Genomic DNA, 23,353 nt, shown 5'->3' with positions numbered 1-23,353 from the left:
CACCCCTTCAGCATTGCACTGAAGTGTCAGCCGAGATTATGCACTCTAGTCTCTGGAGCGAGGCATGAATCCAAGACCTTCTGACTCAGGCATTTAAAGACTGGCAAACTGCAAGGAGGGCAGTGTAGTTTCGGAAGGAAGTTTCAGAGAACATGGTCAAAACAGCTAAAAGCTCCACCACCAATGGAGGAATCATCATCATAGGCAGTCCCTCGAAATGCTTCCACACCAAAAATGGATGAGTTCACGTGTTTCAATGAAGGACCTAATATTCCACATCTCGAACTGCATCTTGAAGGGTGGAAGATGCCTGTGCGTGGATTTTTTTTAATGTGTGGTGGCTGTTGCACACCAGCCACCACACGGGCTTGAGGAATAGATGGGGGAACAATGTGCAGGCGGTCATTGTTACAGAAGTGAAGGGTTTTGTGTTGGAAAATAAAGGTGGAAGAGGTCACAGAGGAAGCGTGGGATAAAGCCATGGAAGGGTTTGTAGATGACGCCAAGGATTTAAAACAGACTTCTATTAAATGAGAAGACTTTTCACGTCTGGTTTACAATTTAGAAATTTCCCTTAAGAACTGTATGCCCAATCCACAACCAGAGAGATGAGAACCCTAGATTACTGCACAGGTAGTTTTGTTACAAGATTGTCGGATAACACTGCTTGCTTCTGGCTAAACTTGCTTGGAAATTTAAGAGCTCCCTGTGTTGAGCATTTCAAAAATTCTTTGATCAGATTTCCAGTTTATTCATTGGCACGCAATTCTTTTTGTTTAATCGTTAATATAAAGCTTGCCATTTTAATAAGTGTTTGGATTGATAGTTGCTCTACATATTTTACTCAGAACTGGCAATCATTATCAAGAAAAGAAAGAAGTAAAATATAACACCTTGTCATGCATTTACAGTTACGGTAGTGCCGTAGTTATGTTACTGGAATAATAATCCATAGAGCATGAGTTCAAATCCCATAATGGCAGCTTGAAAATTATATATTCAGCTGAAACCTTTCATAAATAATGTAAATAAAAAGCTGCTACAGGCACAACGCCCGAAATCCGGAATCCTCGGGACCAAATCCGTACTGGTTTTTCAGTTTTTCCAGATTTCAGACAAGAAAATCAACAGTGTGAAATCCGGAATATTCGACCGAATCCGTGCCGGGTTTTGAGCGCCGAGGTCCGAAATCCGCCAAAACCCCAAATTCAATAAGATCATGGCTGATCTGATCTTGGGCTCAGCTCCACTTTCCTGTCCGCTCCCCATAACCCTTGACTCTCTTATCTTTCAAAATAGCGCCACTGCTTCTGTATACATCCAGTTGAACAGGCAGTTTAACGACTCATCTGTAAAACTTCAATTTCCACAGAAGTATTAATTGAGATTATGGGCTGATGACCCGGAGTGCAGCTTATTCTCAAAAGGTTGCTAACAATGTCATCACCTCCACCAATGGCCACTTTCAGGAAGGGAGAGGACTTTCACCTTTAACCTACTTACCCCTGTGTGGGTGGAACGATGCAAGTGAATGGTACGAAAGGAGAATTCGATGTATTGAGTCGGAGTTGGCTCAGTCGCTGTTAAATTTAAACACTGTGCTTACATCCTGCTGCGTGTATCACAAGCCGAAGTGGTGGGAGTTAGTTGTGGAGTAAAAGATCCAATTCTTTGAAACTGGAGCACACAAGTAGTTATTAATCATCGTTTATTGTTAGAGTCTGAGGCACCTGAAAGGTTTTCTGAGTTTTTGTTGCTGCAGGAAATTCATCAAAGACTTCATCTGTTCCGAGATCCCATGGGAGACGATAGAATTGTTCCTTCCTGATGTCAGTGTGAAGTTAAAGGAGAGGACAAGCAGATTAATTATGTTTGTAATATTTGCAGCGTGTTTTCCTATTGTCCCACATATTTGTGTTGTTGTGGGGTGAGGATAATAAAATGTGCTAAATGAGATCCAGTTACCTCTGGCATAAGGAACAAGGAGGGTTGAATGCATCCTCGCCTCTGAGTTAGAAGGTTGTGGGTTCAAGTCCCACTCCATGACACTTGGGCACATGCATCTAGGCTGACACTCCAGTGCAGTGCTGAGGGAGTGCTGCACTGTCAGAGGTGCCATCTTTCAACTGAGACGTTAAACCGAGGCCCCGTCTGTTCTCTCAGGTAGACGTAAAAGATCCCATGGCACTATTTCGAAGAAGAGCAGGGGAGTTATCCCTGGTGTCCTGGTCAATATTTATCCCTCAATCAACGGATTATCAGGTCATTATCACATTGCTGTTTGTGGGAGCTTGCTGTGTGCAAGTTGGCTGCCGCGTTTCCCATATTACAACAGTGACTGCACTCCAGAAGTACTTCATTGGCTGTAAAGCACTTTGAGACGTCCGGTGGTCGTGAAAGGCGCTATATAAATCCAAGGGCCAGATTTTCGAGAGGTTTGCAACTGGGTTTTTGCCGCGATTTGACCCTCCACAGTGAAAACCCGGTTGCAAATCCCGGGCGGGATCCTCGGGTACCTGTTTGTGGCGACGCTTCCAAGTACCACCGGGGAGCGGTGTGCCAACGTGCAAAGACACAGATTGCATTTGCGTTGGACTTTCGGCGCTCTCCCGACCCGTACGCCACGCCCAGAATAGTGACAGGTCAAACCTGTCGGTGCAACCCTGCCAGCAGCGGTAAGTATGAAAACCTGCAAAAAAAAAAGGAAAGTTAAACGTTTTTATTAGAACATTTTTTCGATAGATAAGGGTCTTTGGAATGTTTTTTGGAATACTTTTTTTCTCCCCCCTCCAAGGCCTCTCTCGCAGCGCTCCCGGTCCCGGACTAAATTTGGCGAAACTCATGTTTTTGCGCGGCAAATCCTTGTGCAGCTCCCCCTTTACCCTCTGGCGCAGACATAACATCCGAAAATTCGGCCTAAAAATGGTAGCGCAGGACAAAGAGTTGACTTAAAGCGGTACCCCTTTCACCGGGCTCCATATCCGCCCCCTCTTCACTGGCGCACTGTGGCCGCATCACTGGAGCATCGCGGGCCGCCCGACCTGTGTGGGGGCGCCACTGCAGGTCAGAGCTACACTGCGATATGTGTGCGCACTAGGTCCGTGCAGCAGAGCAGGTCTCCAGTTGTCCTGGTTAACCCTTGCCACTGGATAAAGGCCTAGCTCTGTCGAGCCCGTGTGGTGGCTGGTGTGCAATGGTCACCACATGTTAAAAAAATACACCCCCTCAATTGGAGTTCAGGACTGGAACATTGGGTCCTTCATTGAAACATCTGAGAACTCTTGTGGAAGCAAGTCATCCTCGTTCGAGGGACTGCCTATGGTGATGATGGGTGGCTGCAGTATGTAACTACTGCCAGGACACAACGCAGCAACTCAACAAGGTTACTTTCACAGCACCTCCCCTTACAACCTCTACCACCAAGAAGGATAAGAATTATGGGAACACCATCGCCTTCAGGCCACAAACCATTTTGACTTGGACAAATAGTGCCATTCCTTCATTGTTGCCGATACCTGGGATATATCTCGGAGGTTCCTCCCAAACACCATCGTGGGAGCACCATTCACACCAGGGTGGCAGCAGTTCAAGGCGAAGGCCTACCTCCACTTTCTCATGCCAACTCGGGGTGGGCAATAAATCCAAAGTTGCTATCGTCACCCACACTCTGGGAACAAACTTTTAAAAATTGGAAAATGTTTTGCAAAAACATATTTCATTCTCCAGCACTGACTCAAAAAAAAACACACAGAGAAAAATATGAAATTGTAATTGGCTACCAGAACTAAGTAAAAGGCAGAAGTGTTTTCAATTAATAAACCTTCAGCAAACAGCAATAACTTGCATTTATATAGCACTTTTAACATTGTGAAATGTCCGAAAGGACTTCACAGAGTGTTAGCAAACAAAATTTGACACTGAGTCACATAAGGAGATATTAGGACAGGTGTAGGTTTTAAGGAGCATCTTAATGCATGAGAGTGCAGTAGAGAGGTGTTGAGGTTTAGGCAGGGAATTACAGAGTTCTTCTCTTAGGCAGACCCCTGGAATCGAGGATGACTTGCTTCCACATCAAAATGAGTTCTGTGATTGATGAGACCAATGTGCACCTGATGTTTCAGGTCCCGAACTTCATTTAAAAAGGTGGCAGATGCCTTTGTGACTTCTTTTAACATGAGATGACCGTTGCACACCAGCTACCACACGGACTTGACAGCACAAGGTCTTGGTCCAATGTTTTCAGAGATTGCAGTGTAGCGCACATTGAAACCACGGCCATCAATGGTGACGTGATTAAAATCAGGGATGCGCCAGAAGCCAGAATTGGAGGTGTGCAGAGATCTTGGAAGGTTGTAGGGCTGAGGAGATTGCAGAGAGAGGGAAGGGCGAGGCACTGGAGGGATTACATGGAAATATAGAAAATAGGTGCAGGAGTAGGCCATTCTGCCCTTTGAGCCTGCACCACCATTCAATATCATGGCTGATCATTCACCTCAGTACCTCTTTCCTGCTTTCTCTCCATACCCCTTGATCCCTTTAGCCGTCAGGGCCATATCTAACTCCCTCTTGAATATATCCAATGAACTGGCATCAACAACTCTCTGCATTGGGAACATTCTTCCTGCATCTAACCTGTCCAGTCCCATCAGAATTTTATATGTTTCTATGAGATCCCCTCTCATTCTTCTAAACTCCAGTGAATACAGGCCCAGTCGATCCAGTCTCTCCTCATATGTCAGTCCTGCCATCCCGGGAATCAGTCTGGTGAACCTTCGCTGCAGTCCCTCAATAGCAAGAATGTCCTTCCTCAGATTAGGAGACCAAAACTGAACACAATATTCCAGGTGAGGCCTCACCAAGGCCCTGCACAACTGCAGTAAGACCTCCCTGCTCCTATACACAACTCCACTAGCCATGAAGGCCAACATGCCATTTGCCTTCTTCACCGCCTGCTGTACCTGCATGCCAACTTTCAATGACTGATGTACCATGACACCCAGGTCTCGTTGCACCTTCCCTTTTCCTAATCTGCCGCCATTCAGATAATATTCTGCCTTCATGTTTTTGCCACCAAAGTGGATAACCTCACATTTATCCACATTATATTGCATCTGCCATGCATTTGCCCACTCACCTAGCCTGTCCAAGTCACCCTGCAGCCTCTTAGCATCCTCCTCACACCTCACACCGATTAGTGTCATCTGCAAACTTGGAGATATAACACTCAATTCCTTCATCTGAATCATTGATGTATATTGTAAAGAGCTGGGGTCCCAGCACTGAGCCCTACAACATCCCACTTTTCACTGCCAGCCATTCTGAAAAGGACCCATTTATCCCGACTCTCTGCTTCCTGTCTGCCAACCAGTTCTCTATCCACGTCAATACATTACCCCCAATACCATGTGCTTTAATTTTGCACACCAATCTCTTGTGTGGGACCTTGTCAAAAGCCTTTAGAAAGTCCAAATACACCACATTCACTGTTCTCCCTTGTCCACTCTACTAGTTACATCCTCAAAAAATTCTAGAAGATTTGTCAAGCGTGATTGTCAAGCATTGACAAACAAGGATTTGAATTTTAAAATTGAAGTGTTGCCGGAACGGGAGTCAATGCAGGTCAGCAAGCACAGGGGTGATTGGTGAGCGGGACGTGGTGCGAGACAGGGTACGGGTAGCAGAGTTTTGGACAAGCTCAAGTTTGTGAAGGGTGGAAGGTGGGAGACCAGCCAGGGGAGCATGTTATATTTGTTGTTGTAACTTATTCGTTTGAAAAACAATCTTCACTATACCATTTCAACAACTGTTTAAAAACAGAATTTGTGGAATGAACCTCCAAAGGGTCATCTGGCAGTGACACTGTAACATGCTAGACTGCAACCCAAAATCCCACCAAAAGAGCTGGCGACATCTCTAAGCTGGCTGAACACTTGTAGTCTCATGTAGTCAAGAGGTGAATTAGAGTCAATCTTGTCTAACAGTTCAGAGACTACTTGAAAACTCTGAAGCATGGATGTCTTATCTTTGTGCAGTGGTGACCTGCAGCCCGCATTTATTGTTCCTCATATTTCTATTCACCTGCTGTCCTGAGGGTGGGAGAAACCTATGGGGATTTCTTGAGTGGCTTCAGCCTTTCTGGCTAGAATTTCCTTCATGTGCTCTCAGCATGGGTAACTTTTCTTTTATTTGTTCATGGGATGTGGGCGTCGCTGGCAACGCTGGCATTTATTGTCCATCCCTAATTGCCTTTGAGAAGGTGGTGGTGAGTCGCCTTCTTGAACCACTGCAGTCGTGCGGTGAAGGTACTCCCACAGTGCTGTTAGGGAGGGAGTTCCAGGATTGTTGACCCAGTGATGATGGAGGAACGGCGATATATTTCCAAGTCAGGATGGTGTGTAACTTGGAGGGGAACTTTCAAGTGATGGTGTTCCCATGCACCTGCTGCCCTTGTCCTTCTAGGTGGTAGAGGTCGTGGGTTTGGGAGGTACTGTTGAAGAAGCCTTGGCAAGATGCTGCAGTGCATCTTGTAGATGGTACACATTGCAACCTTGGTACATCGGTGATGGAGGGAGTGAATGTTGAAGGTGGTGGATGGGGTGCCAATCAAGCGGGCTGCTTTGTCCTGGATGGTGTTGAGCTTCTTGAGTGTTGTTGGAGCTGCACTCATCCAGGCAAGTGAAGAGTATTCCATCACACTCCTGACTTGTGTCTTTTAGATAGTGGCAAGGCTTTGGGGAGTCATGAGGCGAGACACTCACCACAGAATACCCAGCCTCTGACCTGCTCTTGTTGTCACATTATTTATGTGGCTGGTTCTGTTAAGTTTCTGGTCAATGGTGACCCCCAGGATGTTGATGGTGGGGGATTCAGTGATGGTAAGGCTGTTGAATGTCAAGGGGGTGCAGTTCGACCCTCGCTTGTTGGAAATAGTCATTGCCTGGCACTTGTGTGGCAGGTGTGTTACTTGTCACTAATCAGCCCGAGCCTGAATGTCGTCCAGGTCTTGCTGCATGCGAGAATGGAGTGCTTCACTATCTGACGAGTTGCGAATGGCACTCAACTGTTGGTTTACTTTTGATTTCTGTAAGCCTTTACTTAAATGTTTGTTTTCCCTGAAGCTTTTCTGCTCATTTCAGAATTCTTCCCATTTCAGACAACTCCCTTTCGGCATTGATCACTTGCGGGCCAGGTATAACACAGATAGAGGCAGATAGAAGCTCCCTCTAATCTGCCCCAATAGCAGAATAGCCACACCTACTGTACCAGTGTTGCAATTTTCCATTACCCATACCCGGCCTCCAATGCCCTCTCTCTGTGAGATAGCCAATTAATGCCAGATTTGGCAGGTTTAAGCTGCAGGCTCATGCCCACTAGGACCTGGAGTGCGAATGCCCATACTCCACTTACATTAGGGCTATTACTGCCGAAGCACAGAGAAGATTTTCATCCAAACACTTTGGGCTGGAATTGAATCCGAGTCCCAAAGGTCAATGTCTAAAACCCTGCGACACCCAGCTCCCCCGACATACAAGAGTTTGGATGGAGAACCTAACATCTAATTGTACTGTGCCTGCAATTTACTGCAAACCCACATGATCGATTGGTAACAACACACTTAGCCAGTATCTACAAAACTTTGCCAAAGTTACTGTAAAACGTGTGTGACATTAGTGTTGTTTATTCCGATTGGCTTAATATGCAGGACCACTGATGTGTTCAAAGGTCCTTGACTCGCTCGGCCTGTTAATAGGCAATTCTTTTGCCATTTTGTGAAGAAAACATTGCAGCTTGTGTTAAAATTGTTTTTGAAAGCATTTCTCTATTGGGGATATGGTAGCAGAGTGGTAATGTTACCAAACTAGGACTCCTGAGGCCTGGCTTTGATAATCCAGCAGAATGTGAATTCAAATCCCACCATGGCAGCTGGGGAATTTAAATTCATTTAATTAAAAAAATCTGGAATAAAAAGCTAGTATCAGTAATGGTGAACATGAAACTGCCGGATTGTTGTAAAAACCCATCTGGTTCACTAATGCCCTTTTGGGAAGGAAATGTACCGTCCTTTCCCAGTCTGGCCTAGATGTGAGTCCAGACCCACAGCACGGTTGACTTTTAACTGACCTCTGGAATGGTGGTTCTACACCACCTTCTCGAGGGCAATTAGGGATGGTCAATAAATGCCGGCCTTGCCAGCGAAGCCCACCTCCAGTGAATTAATTTTTTTTAAGTGTTGATAAGTCTGATTATGAGTTCCAATGTATGTGTTCTCTGGTCTTCAGAACAAGTCAATGCACTTTTAAAACTGAACAGGCTGGGGCTTTTTTCTCTAGAAAAGAGAAGGTTGAGGGGTGGAAATTATGATGCGGGTAGGCGTAGCGAAGATATTTGCACTTGTGGGGGAATCCAAAGCTAAGGGCCATAAATATAGGATGGTCACTAATAAATCCAATAAGTAATTCAGGAAAAACTTAGAGTGGTTAGGACGTGGAATTCGCTACAACGGGGAATGGTTGAGGCGATTAGCATAGACGCATTTAAGGAGAAGCTGGTTAAGTACATGAGGGAGAAAGGAATAGAAGGATATTCTGTAGGGTGAGATGAAATAAGGTGAAAGGAGGCTTGTGTGGAGCGTTGGAGTAGTTGGGCCAAATGACCTGTTTCTGTGTTGTAAATACTGTGTAATTCTATGTAAAAACTGTGAAGGGTAATTCGCATTACATGTCCACAGAGGAATCATATGATAGCAGTGGAAATTTTGACAGTGTAATCCAGAGAAAATGTCCTTCTGTTATATCCCAGGGATTGAGCATGTCTTAAAAGCTTAGGCAAATATTGAAAGTAGTGATGAAGAATGCAGAAACAAAAACAGAAAATGCTGGAAATACTCAGCAGGTCAGGCAGCACAAGGAACATGTAGTGCTATAGGAATAATCACCGTTTTGCGTTGCCATTTTCCAAAATCTGATGCAGTGATGTGCAACGGGAGTTGAAACAAAATAATACAAATATAAATTCTACAGCTTGCAAACTGACTTTGTAGCGTGCAGGTCATTAATAAAAAATATGTGCAAAATTATTACAGAAACAATTTTACTCTGCGGTGTTCTACACTCGTCAGCCCTTTATTAAATCAATCCAACCTTATTTAATTACATTTTTGAGAGTGAGGTGATGAGAAACACAACATTAAATATTTCACATTGCATTTCGAAGCATTCCCTCAGTACTGCACTAAAGTGTCAGCCTAGATTATGTGTTACAGTTTCTGGCATGGGACTTGAACCCACAACCTCCTGACCCAGATGCGAGAGTGCTACCACCAAGCCAAGGCTGACACCTTAATGTGACTTGATACCATCTCGATGGTGGCCCCTTTTGGTGATATAAGCAACCGCAAGCATACACTGTAACTGGCGCAGAGCTTTATAAAGTAGACAAGTCTGGAAATAATACTTTGGAGATGAGGGATTATTCATGTGGAATTTTCCCTTAGGGCACTAGAATCTTGCGATGGAGTCCATAGGGGGAAAATGGTACATCGGCTGTGGAAGGAGCAAACCTGATGGGCATACCTGAATTTTTCACCCCCAAGCTTTCGTACATAAGGAATAAACACAATATATAACACTGCATATTAATGGACTTTTCTGTGCAGTTACGTTCAACCAATGTTGCAAAGGATACTTAGCTGGGTGTCTGACATGCACGGAACCCCGTTATCATGTTTAAAAGTTTCGATATAGAGTGCACACATTCTCCCCATTGTGATGCACTCCACTTGGCTAAGTCCAGAGAATGTAGGCATAAGTTTCCCAAGCCAAGATTTAAGAACATAGGAACCTTCGGATGTTCTACTGGAGTATAACCAGCTAAACTGAGTGGCTTACTAGTTCCCAACCTTGAGCATTGGAAAACAAGCATTTTAAAAGTTGACCCAAAAAATTCGACATTGAATTAATTCTATCACCTCAGCTGTGAGGGGAGCTAGAAAGGCAAGTGTACCTGGATATTTCAAAAACAATAATCCTGCCACAGTGTATGGAAAGAATGCATGGCTTTAATACTTATATAAAATGTTACAGAGACTAAGCCGCAGTTTCCTTTACCCGCAGTGGAGCGTTTATGCTCAGAACGCTAACAAGCCCTAAAACAATACAAAACCTTTGTCAAGCCTTTATAATGCACACTCGCTAACAGACATCTTGTTGATAGGAATTTTTGGTTGAAGGCAGCGTTTGCTCAGACTCGCATTCATTCCTTACGCTCGCTAATGGAAAAACTGCTGGTTTTAATAACCACAAAAAATAAAACTGAACCTTCTGGGATCTCAGATAAACAGCTCATTAGCTCAAGCCCTAGAGCTGACAAGGAAGCTGAAATATTCGCGATCCTTCTCCCTCGATTACAGGTAAGGTTGAATAAAAGGGAACAGTGCAGGATTCTGGAATTACAGCCAGTCGTTAACGCCAGATTGGCACCAAACTCAATTTGAAAGTCCAAGCATCTAATTTATACACAAATACCCAAATCTGGACCAATTGGCCATTTATCCCGAAATTCTTTGGCCTTTGAATATACCTGTCCTTTATTTAAAAGTACAAGATATAGTGCAATGCCAAGGGAGGGGAGAGGGAGGTAAGTGTCCAGTTGGATTGGATTTGCTAAGCTTCCTATCATTGAGGGTTGTGGATTGAGCTAGGTGGCATTACTATTGGCCAAACCTCGTTTTTAATGCCGAGTTAAACTATTTTTCTAATAGGTTGCCGATAAGGATTCAATTGCTAGAAGTCTAAGTGTTCGATTTAAGAGCAAATGCTAATCCAGTCATTGATAGGTTAGAAACATTAGTTGTAATCTAGATAATTAAAAAGCGTAAACAAGGAACCCCAGACAATCTCTAAAGGGACATAACCCAGCCATAATGAAGGACTTTATTGGATAGATATTTACCTTGGGTGCAAAATGGTCATGACCTCATCGGCCTCCCATTATACACACACCCAATATTCATTTTTACCCCCATGTCTTTTGGGAGGATTTTAATAGTGATGTTTTGAATTCAGGTTATAAAATATGAGTAATCATGAACCAAATCATGAAGTTTTCAATGCCACTCGCAACTCCTCAGACAATGAAGCAGTCCATGCCTGCATGCAGCAAGATCCAGGATGACATTCAGACTCGGGCTGATAAGTGGCAAGTAACATTCGCGCCACACAAGTGCCAGGCAATGACTATCTCCACCAAGCGAGAATCTAACCATCACCCCTTGACATTCAATGGCATTACCTGAATCAGAAGGACCAAATCGCCCGTCATTAACATCCTGGGGGTCACCATTTACCAGAAACTTAACTGGTCCAGCCACATAAATACTGTGACAACAAGGGCAGGTCAGAGGCTGGGTATTCTGCGGCGAGTGTCTCACCTTCTGACTCCCCAAAGCCTTCCCACCATCGACAAAGCACAAGTCAGGAGTGTGATGGGATACTCTCCACTTGCCTGGATGAGTGCAGCTCCAATAAGACTCAAGAAGCTCAACACCATCCAGGACAAAGCAGCCCGCTTGATTGGCACCCCATCCACCACCTTCAACATTCACTCCCTCCACCACCGGCGCACCGTTGCTGCAGTGTGTACCATCTACAAGACGCACTGCAGCAACTCACCAAGGCCTCTTCAGCAGCACCTCCCAAACCCGCGACCTCTACCACCTAGGGCAGCAGGCGCATGGGAACACCAAATTCCCCTCCAAGTCACACACCACCCTGACTTGGAAATATGTCGCCGTTCCTCCATCGGCGCTGGGTCAAAATCCTGAAACTGCCTCCCTAACAGCATTGTGGGAGCACCTTCACCACACGGACTGCAGCGGTTCAAGAAGGCGGCTCACCACCACATTCTCAAGGGGCAATTATGGATGGGCAATAAATACTGGCCTTTCCAGCGACACACACATCCAAGGAACGAATTAAAAAAAAATCAGAACCCAATGTCTATAATGCTTTTACCTGAAAGGGTGGTGGAAACAAATTCAATAGTAACTTTCAAAGGGGAATTGGATATGTACTTGAAGGGGAAAAAGTTACAGGGCTATGGGGAAAGAGCAGGGGGAGTGGGACTAATTGGATAGCTCTTATAAACAACCGTCACAGGCACGATGGGCTGAATGGCCTCCTTCTGTGCTGTATGATTCTGTTTCTATGATTCGTAGATTTGGGAAATTTACAAATGCAAAGAGATTGAATGCGCACTTCCCTACTTTGAATACCAGGGATCATTCGGCTATGTCATTAGTATGAAACCATTACCCTTTTCAGTAGGATACAAGGACAGGTCTTTTTAATCCTACTCCACCACCGCATCGCACCCCCCCCGCCCCTTCCCCACAGGACTACCAGACATCAAACACCCTACACAATCAATTAGAAGGTAAGAGTGTGAACAAAAATGAAAGAAAGTATAATCAAGCGAAGACTAGACATGGTCAAAGAATCGGAGCTGAGGAGAACCCAGGTGTAAGGACAAAATGAAAGAAACAGCCTGCAGTGATTCAACAATCTAGACGGGTTATGTTGATGCTTTGCGGCATTATTGCGCTGGATGTAAAGGATCGTTTAGATGCAGCACAGAGGGGAAGATCTGGTGAGGAGCATTGCATAAGTGTCAGCTGTGGCTCAGTGGGTAGAACTCTCAATGGAATGATCACGATGTTGTAAATGTTTTTAAATGTTCAATAAATATATTCTTCTAGAGTGGGTAGCACGCTCGCCTCTGAGTCAGAAGGTTGTGGGTTCAAGTCCCACTCCAGAGATTTGAGCACACAAATCTAGGCTGACATTCCAGTGCAGTGCTGAGGGAGTGCTGCACTGTCAAAGATGTCATCTTTCGGATGAGACACTAAACCGAGGCCCCGTCTGCCCTCTCAGGTGGCCACAAAAGATTCCACGGCCACTATTTCGAAGAAGTGCAGGGGCGTTATCCCCGGTGTCCTGGCCAATATTTATCCTTCAATCATCATCACCTTGCTGTTTGTGGGAGCTTGCAGTGCGCAAATTGGCTGCCGCGTTTCCTACATTACAACCGTGACTACACTTCAAAAGTACTGGCTGCAAAGTGCTTTGAGACATCCAGAGGTGGTGGAAGGCGCTATAGAAATGCAAGTCTTTTCTTTTAACAGCAACAGAGTCCATTCAATTTTCCATTCAATCGTTTAAATGAATGGAAACTCCATCGGGTTATGTTCCAACCATGCGATTCTCTCGGCCTGATTTCCCTTTCTGCACTAAGCTAAGCTGGCCCTTTATACCAGGCTCAATAACAGGTAAATCTGCCCATGTTTAAGAATTAGCCTGCCACTATAAATAGCCTGTAGCTTAAGGGGCGGAAAACTGATAGAAACATTAGAATTGTAAAGTGCCAAATAGCCAGTGGCAATTGGAGTTGCATTAATGAGAAAGCCTGTAAATGGTAACCATTAATATCTAGTATTACCCAGTTGCTGAGTAATAATAATGAACTCTGATAAAAGCAATGGAAGGTTTCTGTATTAGAGGAGCCTTTCACTAAAAATTAATGGCCAAATATGTAAGGTTGTAAATATGTAAGGTTGTAAATATGTAAGGTCAGACGCTGACAGTTTATCATATGTAGAAGAGTATATCATATATCATTCTGTACCTTTGGCTAAGTGGTAGCATTTCTGCTTTCGAGCCAGAATGTGCAGAGTTCAATTTCCACTCAGTCTCAGCAAGTGGAGACTATGGTGTCCAAATACTGGGTTGATACCCAGCAGGGTACTCATGTCTGGACGGAGTGACCACTGGCTCATTGCTGCTATTCCTGTCTCTGAGTCAGAAGGGTTGGATTCAGCAGCAACACCAGGCAGCCCCCCCCCGCCTCCTGCCGCCACCCCACGGCAAGTGGAGACTGGAGTCCTGGCTCTGATTGCTGGATTAACGTCGCTGGGGAACATGGGAGTGAACGGTTCCCCCTCACCCCCACCGATTTTAAAGAGTAGGTCGAGCTCTTTAACTTTGGCTGCCCCTCAACGGGGAGAAGGCGCTCCGAAGGCGCACTGTGAGGCTCAAGGGTCTCCTGTGTGAGACTTGAGTTCGGTCCTGTACAGGGTCAGAATACAACAGGCGGACAGATCTTATCATATTATATAACACACCTATAAATTTCTACAGCACCTTTCACGGCCACCGGACGTCCCAAAGCGCTTGTAATGTGGGAAACGCGGCAGTCAATCGGCGCACAGCAATGTCCCACAAACAGCAATGCGATAATGACCAGATCTTCTGTTTTTTTAGGTGTTGGGTGCGCGATAAATATTGGCCAGGACAGCGCGGAGAATTCGCCGGCTCTTCTTCGAAATAGTGCCGTGGGATCTTTTACGTCCACCTGAGAGAACAGACTGGGCCTCGGTTTAACGTCTCATCTGAAAGACTGCACCTCCGACAGTGCAGCACTCCCTCAGTACTGTATTGGGAGTGCCAGCTGATATTATGCGTTCAAGTCTCTAGAGTGGAACCATAACCTTCTGGCTCATGAGTCGAGAGTGCTACCCACTGAGATACAGAAGGCGGAAGGTGCATTTCAGAGGTCTTGGATTGTTATTTTACACATACACCATATACAGATGGGCCTTTGTGTATTTACGGGGTTGCAGAACCTATTTGTGTGACCTATTCTTGCACTGAAACATGCCAGTATAGCTGTAAAGCGAAGCATATTTTTTGTATTACACAATGCAGGCACCATTTTAGCGCATATTTCTTTAACACTCGTTTCAGCTAAAAGTAGAACAAATAAACATTTTTTCTTTCATTGGCTTTTGAATTTGATTTCTTTCTCACACTGTCGTCATTCTTTAATATGATTCCCCATTCCCTCTTTAAAAGAACCCGTTACCAGCACAACCCAAACTGTTCCAAACAGAAACAAACTCCAGGGACTTGCAATCCGCTTATAGAGTATCAGCGGCAGAACTGGCTGCATTTCTATTAACAATTAGAAAGTGCAAGAAAGATCCTTGCTGGCAAGCGGTTTTCATGCTTACATGAAAACAAGCAGCACTGACTGTCGGCTCCCAGAATGTGTCACTGCCTCTCACCTAATTATCAGACCCTCGCAAATATGGGATCACCCACCCTCTGCTGTCGCCGTTCGAGTGTGGGGCTCGGTCGGTGAATGTCAATCAGGCTCTTCCACCAAATCGAGCATCACAACCAGGCCAGGTCAAGGCCCATGCACTTCCAGCAGGGGGCGCTGATCCGCGATCAACGATGGGCCGATTTTGCCTTTCCAATCTCGGGCACCAGGACCAGTTGTAGCGCCCTTACAAGGCAGGCTATAAATCAATCAGCTCAGCAGAGAGCAGAGATCAAACCTGGCACTGTATGGGTTGGCTATTCAGTGGATTCAGTCATTGAGCCATCAGGGGAGCAATGGGTATGTTACAGTAAGGCGATGGCCAATGGACAAAAATGGACTATTTTCTTTTTGACGGAGCGCTCGGAGTTCTTTGCAGACAAGAATGTGCCAATGGTGCCCAGCACTTTTCCTAATAATCCCCCACAGGCTCTGCTTAGATTTTCCATAAATTTCTACTGGCCTTGTTTATTGCTTAGCTCGTCTCCAACAGTAGCTTTACTTTAATGACTTTAGTTCTTGGCTTGTGAACGCACTGTGGCCAATTGCCGAGGCACTTACAGGACATGCTACATCCAGCAAGGAAACTGATACCTGGGCGCTTGGATGAGGTGCAACTGCCAATCGGAGCTCAGTGCTTGAGCACTTACCAGCTCCATTACTGCCAATATGGAGTTACATCTTGGCCGCTTGGAGGAGACGTTATTGCCAGAGGGATAATCAGTACTTTAAATGATTTATTTTTCTCCATACTTTTTATCTAATGAAAGGGCATTTTGCATGCTGCGGAAATGTAACTATTAAAGGAAATAAAGGTTTAATAATATTTTGGTCCCACAAATCTGGGGGCGGGGGGCGGGGGGGATGGGAGGCGGAAGAGGAACATGAGCAATGGGGCATGGAGTCTGTATTGGGAATTCCCGTTCCCAGTTCAGAGGGACCCAACATGATCAGGGGTATCTCCTGGCCCACCAGAAGACTACCTGGAAGTCCAGGTTTGGACCCCTCAAGATCTGGACATTAAACTTTATTTTAAGTTTATAAATTGTTCCCCTTTGTAACAATCCTGCAAGGGCACCAACAGGTTTCTTTCAGTAGTGGGACCTGGTAGCCCCCAGCCCTTCAGTCCTACATCGGACATTCGAGCCTCATGCCAATAGTGAGTGGTCCTGATGTGCCCATAATAGCATGGGCACATGGGCACATAAGAATTAGGAGTAGGCCATACAGCCCCTCGAGCCTGCTCCGCCATTCAATAAGATTATGGCTGATCATTGACCTCAACTCCACTTTCCCGCCCGATCTCCATATCCCTTGATTCCCCTAGACTCCAAAAATCTATCTATCTCAGCTTTGAATATATTCAGATTCTCAGCAGCCACAGCCCTCTGGGGCAGAGAATTCCAAAGATTCACAACCCTCTGAGTGAAGAAATTCCTCCTCATCTCTGTCTTAAATGGCCAACCCCTTATCCTGAGACTGTGCCCCCTAGTTCTAGACTCTCCAGTCAGGGGAAACAACCTCTCAGCATCTACCCCATCAATCCCCTTCAGAATTTTGTATGTTTGAATGAGATCACCTCTCATTCTTCTAAACTCCAGAGAGTATAGGCCCATTCTACACATTCTCTCATCATAGGACATCCCTCTCATTTCATCTGCCATTCTAATGATAATGAAGGGATCTACCCCACACCCCACAAACATTGACGGATTCAGTGGTGGAGGTCTGGGGCAGACGCACATCAGTGCTTATTCTGCGATGCCTCATCCCAAAGACATCATGGCCTTTTTATTCAAAATTATATAAGGGTTGATTTTGCATTATGGCCATTCTGGGGTAGGAATGGTGCTCGGTGGGGCTTCCACTAAACTGCTTGCACACACTCACTTCCATCTGAACTTCCAGGTTTGGCCCCCATTAAAAAAGCATGGCAAAGGTTCTTCGGCAGCACCTCCCAAACCCGCAACCTCTACCACCTAGAAGGACAAGAGCAGCAGGCGCCTGGGAACACCATCACCTGCAAGTTCCTCTCCAAGTCACGCACCATCCTGACTTGGAGACATATCGTCGTTCCTTCATCGTCGCTGGGTCACAATCCTGGAACTCCCTCCCTCCCTCCACTGTGGGAGCACCTTCACTGCACGGACTGCAGCGGTTCAAGAAGGCGGCTCACCACCACCTTCTCAAGAGCAATTATGGATGGGCAATAAATGTTGGCCTTCCCAGCGATGCCCACATCCCGGAATGAAAAGAAAAAGCTCCTGCCCATGCAGCTAGTATGCAGGAAGGAAGAATTTTGAGTGCTGCTGCGACTATTTAAAGGGTGGCAGCACTGAAGTAAAGTAAAGAATGTTTTATTACCTGTCCGACTGCATTAATTGGTTACATAACGGACATGCAAAATTGACAGGCTGGAAGAGACCAGCTAGACCATCAAGCCTGTCCCACACATGTGATGGCTGGAGCATCATGTTACGACACTTCCTACCTCCGCAGCCATGAAATCTCCTGGGAGTTCCAAAATACAGAGAAAAATCCAGGGCCAAATATAGAGAAAAACACACTCTGGAAAATTCCTCTCCGACTCCCTCGGGCGATCGAAACCAGTCCAGGCGATCACACGGACCATGTGTTATCTGCAAAGCCACTTACTCTCTGCATGATGCAATCGCTGCCCCAGTCAGGAACTGGTCCAGCTCCCTCTTAAAGGCAGAGAGCCAACACCCACCCCTCCAGTCGGCAACACGTTGCAGAGTCTCGCTGCTCGCTGGGAAACAGATAAAGAAAATGATGTGATTGATGATTAATGTCAAATGTTTGCTTGCACGCTATCCTGTGGTAAACGGAGTGCGCAAACAAAGAAAGAGAAGTTAGTGCTTCACGTACATTAAACAGTAACAGATCATAAGCTATCAGCCACAGTGAACGAAAGCATTTTCCATTGCAATGATGACGAAAGTTCAGCATTGCCCAATTAATATAAATCATTTGTTTGCATTTTGCACCAAAGAGCAGAATCTTTAGGGTGATTATTTTTTAAATCGGCAGGTGAACAGGCTGAAAGAAAGAAAAAGGAAGACTTGCATTTATATAGCGCCTTTCACGACCACCGGACATCCCAAAGTGCTCTGCAGCCAATGAAGTATTTTTGAAGTGTAGTCATGGTTGTAATGTAGGAAACACGGCAGCCAATTGCGCACAGTAAGCTCCCACAAACAGCAATGTGCCAATGACCAGATAATCTGTTATCGTTATGTTAATTGATGGATAAATGCTGGTCAGGACACCGGGGATAACTCCCCTGTTCTCCTTTGAAATAATGCCATGGGATCCTTTATGTTTTAGTTGAGACTCCTGCTGTGAGGCAGAGCTGGGCCTGTTCCTGCGATGGATGAGGGCCCAGTGTGCCACATGTCAATGAGGCAGAAGGAGGTGTTCCTGGTCTTCCTTCTCAATTCAGCCATGATCTCATTGAATGGCGGAGCAGGCTCGAGGGGCTGAATGGCCTCCTCCTGTTCCTATGTTCCTAATTCTCTGACATTGCCGCCTGGGGCACCCAGGGCGGGTGCCCTAAGAAGCTGGCAGTGGGCCATTTGCCAGGAAACCCCACTGATTGGAGGGTCTGAGGACACTCGGCAACAAAGGAGAGCCCCACAGGCAGGTGGAAACCTTCCTTTGACAGACTCATAGTAGTTTGGGATTTTGGGCCTTCTGGGTGCTGTTTTCGCTCACGTCAAAAGCAGCGGTCGGAATGCAAATCTCGTTAATAAGGCTCCCTCGCTTTAAATGCTGGAGTTCATCAAACAGCAGGTTGCAGATCTCCCAGCGTCTGTGTTATACAGGCGTTCAGCAAATCAAGAGCTGCACCCAAAACACAGAATGGCTGCAGTTTGTAGGGTCAGCCTTGGCTCAGTGGGTAGCACTCTCATCTTTGAGTCAGAAGGTTGCGGATTCAAGCCCCACTCCTAGGCCCCAAGTTTCGCCATGATTTGCTTCTGATTGTTAGGAGCAACTGGTGTAGAACGGAGTATCTTAGAAATCGGAATTCTCGCCATTTAGTTTGCTCCAGTTCTAGTCAGTTAGAACAGTTTCACTTTGGAACAGAATTTTTTTTTCAAAAGGGGGCGTGTACGGCCACTTACGCCTGTTTTCAAAGTTTCGGCAGTGAAAACTTACTCCAAACTAGCTTAGAATGGAGTAAGTGAAGATTTTTGTACGCTCGAAAAAACCTTGTCTACACTTTAGAAAATCAGGCGTAGGTTACAAATCAGGCGTAGGGAATGGGGGGGGGGGGTTTAAAGGGAAGTTTACAAATATTAAACACTTCAGTTTTACAAATAAAGAGCCATCATTAAAAATAAATGATAAAAACATCAATAAAGCAACCAATAAATCAATCAAAAAAAATTAATAAGAAATAATGAAAAAAAAAATCAATAAATAAAACATTTTCTACTTACCGACTGCAGCATCGGGAGCCCTCCAACAGCGTACTGGGACGGCCCCCCCCAGTGTGTCTCTATCTCTCTGTCAGTCTGTGTCTGTGTTTCTGACAGCGAGGGGAGGGGGAGGAGGGGGGTAGAGGGAGAGAGGGGGGTAGCAGAGGGAGGGATGGGGGAGAAGGGGGAGAAGGGAGAGGGGGGAGGGGGGAGAAGGGGGTGGGAGGAGAAGGGGATGGGGGAGAAGGAGAAGGGGGAGGGGGAGGGGGGAGGGGGGAGGAGGAGAAGGGAGAGGGGGGAGGAGGAGAAGGGGGAGGGGGGGAGGAGGAGAAGGGGGAGGGGGGAGGGGGGAGGAGGAGAAGGGAGAGGGGGGAGGAGGAGAAGGGGGAGGGGGGGAGGAGGGGGGGGAAAGGAGATGGGGGAGGAAAGGAAATGGGGGGGGGAAAGGAAATGTGGGGGGGGGGAAAGGAGAAGGGGGAGGGAGGCTGAACGGGCCGGGCCCAGCCGGGCCCGAGACTTCGGGCAGGGCACAAGATTTCGGGCAGGGCCCGTCCCCAGCACCAGATTTACAGGTAGGTGGCGTGGGTCGGGTCGGGATTGCGGGTCAGGTCGGGGGGAGCGCGGGTCGGGGGGGTGGTGGGAGGGAGGTCGGTTCGGTTTGAGTTGGGGGGAGGGAGGGAGAGGGAGGTCAGGTCAGGGGGAGGGAGGTCAGGTTGGGCGGGGGGGGTGGGGGGGAAGCGGGAGTCGGGTCGATGTCGGTGTCGGGTCCGGTCCAGAGGTGGGGGGCGGAGGGGGGGGGGAAGCGGGAGTCGGGTCGGGTCCAGTCCGGGGGGTCGGGTCGGGTCCAGTCCGGGGGGTCGGGTCGGGTTGGGTCCGGGGGCGGGGGGGGGGGGGGCGGGAAGCGGGAGTCGGGTCGGGTCCAGTCCGGGGGGTCGGGTCGGGTCCAGTCCGGGGGGTCGGGTCGGGTCGGGTCCGGGGGCGGGGGGGGGGGGGCGGGAAGCGGGAGTCGGGTCGGTGTTGGGTCCGGTCCGGAGGCAGGGGGCGGGAAGCGGGAGTCGAGCCGGGTCGGGAGGAAGCAGAAGCTGGGCGTGGGAGAAGCCTTATTCACGCAGCCCCAGTGAGGCCATTCGGCCAGGGCTAGGGGCTGCGTGCTTCGGGCCCATCCCACACAGTTTTGGGCACCTGGAGCTACTGCACATGCGCGCCCACTGTAGCGCGCATGTGCAGAGGTCCCGGCATTGTTTTCAGTGCAGGGACCTGGCTCCGCCCCCTACAGCTTCTGCTGCACTGCGCTCAGCTGCAAACGACCTGCAGGAAGCTGGAGAATCTGGAAGTTTTTTTTAGGTGCACTTTGTGGTGCGAAAAACGGGCGCCCAGGTCGGGATTGCGCCGTTCTAGGCGCGGCTCGAAACTTGGGCCCCTAGTACTTGAGCAAGTAATCTCGGCTGATGCTCCAGTGTACTGTTGGAGGTGCTGTCTTCCAGATGCAATGTTAAATCAAGGCTCTGTCTGCCCTCTCAGGTGGATGTAAAAGATCCCGTGGCACTATTTTGAAGAAGAGCTGGGGAATTATCCTTGGTGTCCTGGCCAATGTGCATCCCTCAATCAACTTCACTGAAAAATCTGATTATCTGGATATGTATCTTATTGTTGTTTGGGGAGCTTGCTGTGCTCAAACTGACTGCCACGTTTCCTACGTTACAACAGTGACTACACTTCAAAAGTACTTCTTTGAGGTCATCCAAAACTCTGTTGCCCGTGTCCTAACCTGCACCAAGTCCCGTTCACCCATCACCCCTGTGCTCATTGACCTACATTGGCTATCGGCTAAGCAACGCCTTGATTTCAAAATTCTCATCCTTGTTTTCAAATCCCTCCACGGCCTCGCCGCTCCCTATCTCTGGGCTCAAGTTTCAGCCTGAGTTGTTCCTATTTTTTTGGAGCAACTAGGTTAGAATGGAGCATCTTAGAAATTGCAATTCTCGGCATTTAGTTTGCTCCAGTTCTAGTTAGTTAGAATAGTTCCATTTTAGAACAGATTTTTTTTCAAAAGGGGGCGTGTCCAGCCACTTACACCTGTTTTGCAAGTTTAGGCAGCGAAAAATTACTCCAAACTAACTTAGAATGGAGTAAGTGTAGATTTTTGTACGCTCAGAAAAACCTTGCCTACACTTATAAATCAGGCGTAGGGAACGAGAGAAGGGGTGGGGGGGGGGAGGGGGGGATAGGCGGGGTTTACAAACATTAAACACTTCACTTTTACAAATAAAGAGCCATCATCAATAATAAATGATAAATAAATCAATAAACCAATAAACCAATAAATCAATCAAAAAAAATTAAAAAATTAAAAATAAAAACAATAATAAAAAACCAATTGGTAAATAAAAAATTACATTTCTAATCACCGACTGCAACACCGGAGCCCTCCAACAGCATGCTGGGTCGGCCCCCCCAGTGTCTCTCTCTCTCTGTCAGTGTCTCTCTCTGTTTCTGACAATGAGGGGTGGGGGGTGAGAGGTGGGGTGGGGGGGAGAGAGGAGGGGTGGGGGGAGAGAGGGGAGCGGGTGGGAGAGAGAGGGGAGAGAGGGGGAGAGGGGGGAGAGGGAGAGAAAGGGGGGAGTAGAGAGGGGGGAGGGGAGAGAGGGGAGAGAGGGGGGAGAGAGGAGGGGGAAAGGGGAGTGGAGGGAGGGGAGAGGGGAGGGGAGAGGAGGGGGGAGGGGGAGAGAGGAGGAGGAGAGGAGAGAGGAGGGAAAGGAGGGAAGGGAGGGATGGGGAGGGGGGAGAGGAGCGGGGCTGAACAGGCGGGGGGGAGAGAAGGGGCTGATTGGGGGTTGGGAGGGAAGGGGGCTGAACGGGCCCCACCGCCGCCGCTGGGCTCCGAAGGAGGTCTTCAGGCGGGGCCCGCCCCCAGCGAGTAGCCGTGCGGGCGGGCACCGCTGACGAGGATGTGGAGGGAGGGAGAGGAGGTGGGAGAAGCGGGAGCTGAACGGGAGGGGGGGGGGAGCGGGAGCTGAACGGGAGGGAGCGAGGCCCGAGTCCGATCTTCACCGCCCCGATAAACACATTCGGCCAGGGCTAGGGGCGGCGTGCTTAGAGCCATTCCCATGCAGCCTTGGGGGCGAGGAGCTACTGCACATGCGCGCACACTCTAGTGCGCATGTGCAGAGGTCGCAGCACTGTTTTCAGCACCGGGACCTGGCTCTGCCCCCCACGCGTTCTGCTGCACTGCACCAAGGGCCTGGATCGACCGGATGGAGGGGAGAATATCAAGGTAAATAATAGGCACCGTTTCTGTTCTAAAAAGTCGCTGCACCACACGGAGATGCGCTGTTCTAACCCTGGGGGAAAACTTGGGGCCTCTGTCCCTATCTTCAGGAAAGGTGACAAATCCGGTTGCGGTAATTACAGAGGAGTTTCCCTGCTGTCTGCCACACGGAAAGTCATCACTAGAATTCTCCTCAATCGCCTTCTCCCAGTGGCTGAAGAGCTCCTCCTAGAGTTGCAATGCGGATTCCGCCCACTAAGGGGCGCAATGGTCATGATCTTCACCGCGCGTCAAATTCGAGAAAAATGCAAGGAACAGCACCAGTCTCTGAACATGGACTTCTTTGACCCCACAAAGCCCTTCGACACTGTCAACCAGGGGGGATTATGGAGCATCCTCCTCAAATTCGGATGCCCTCAAGAGTTCGTCATGATCCTCCGCCTGCTTCACGATGACATGCAAGCCGTGATCCTGACCAATGGATCCA

The sequence above is a fragment of the Pristiophorus japonicus genome, chromosome 22 (genome assembly GCF_044704955.1).
Source record: "Pristiophorus japonicus isolate sPriJap1 chromosome 22, sPriJap1.hap1, whole genome shotgun sequence".
Lineage (NCBI taxonomy): Eukaryota > Metazoa > Chordata > Chondrichthyes > Pristiophoridae > Pristiophorus > Pristiophorus japonicus.
This window is presented reverse-complemented; position numbering follows the sequence as displayed.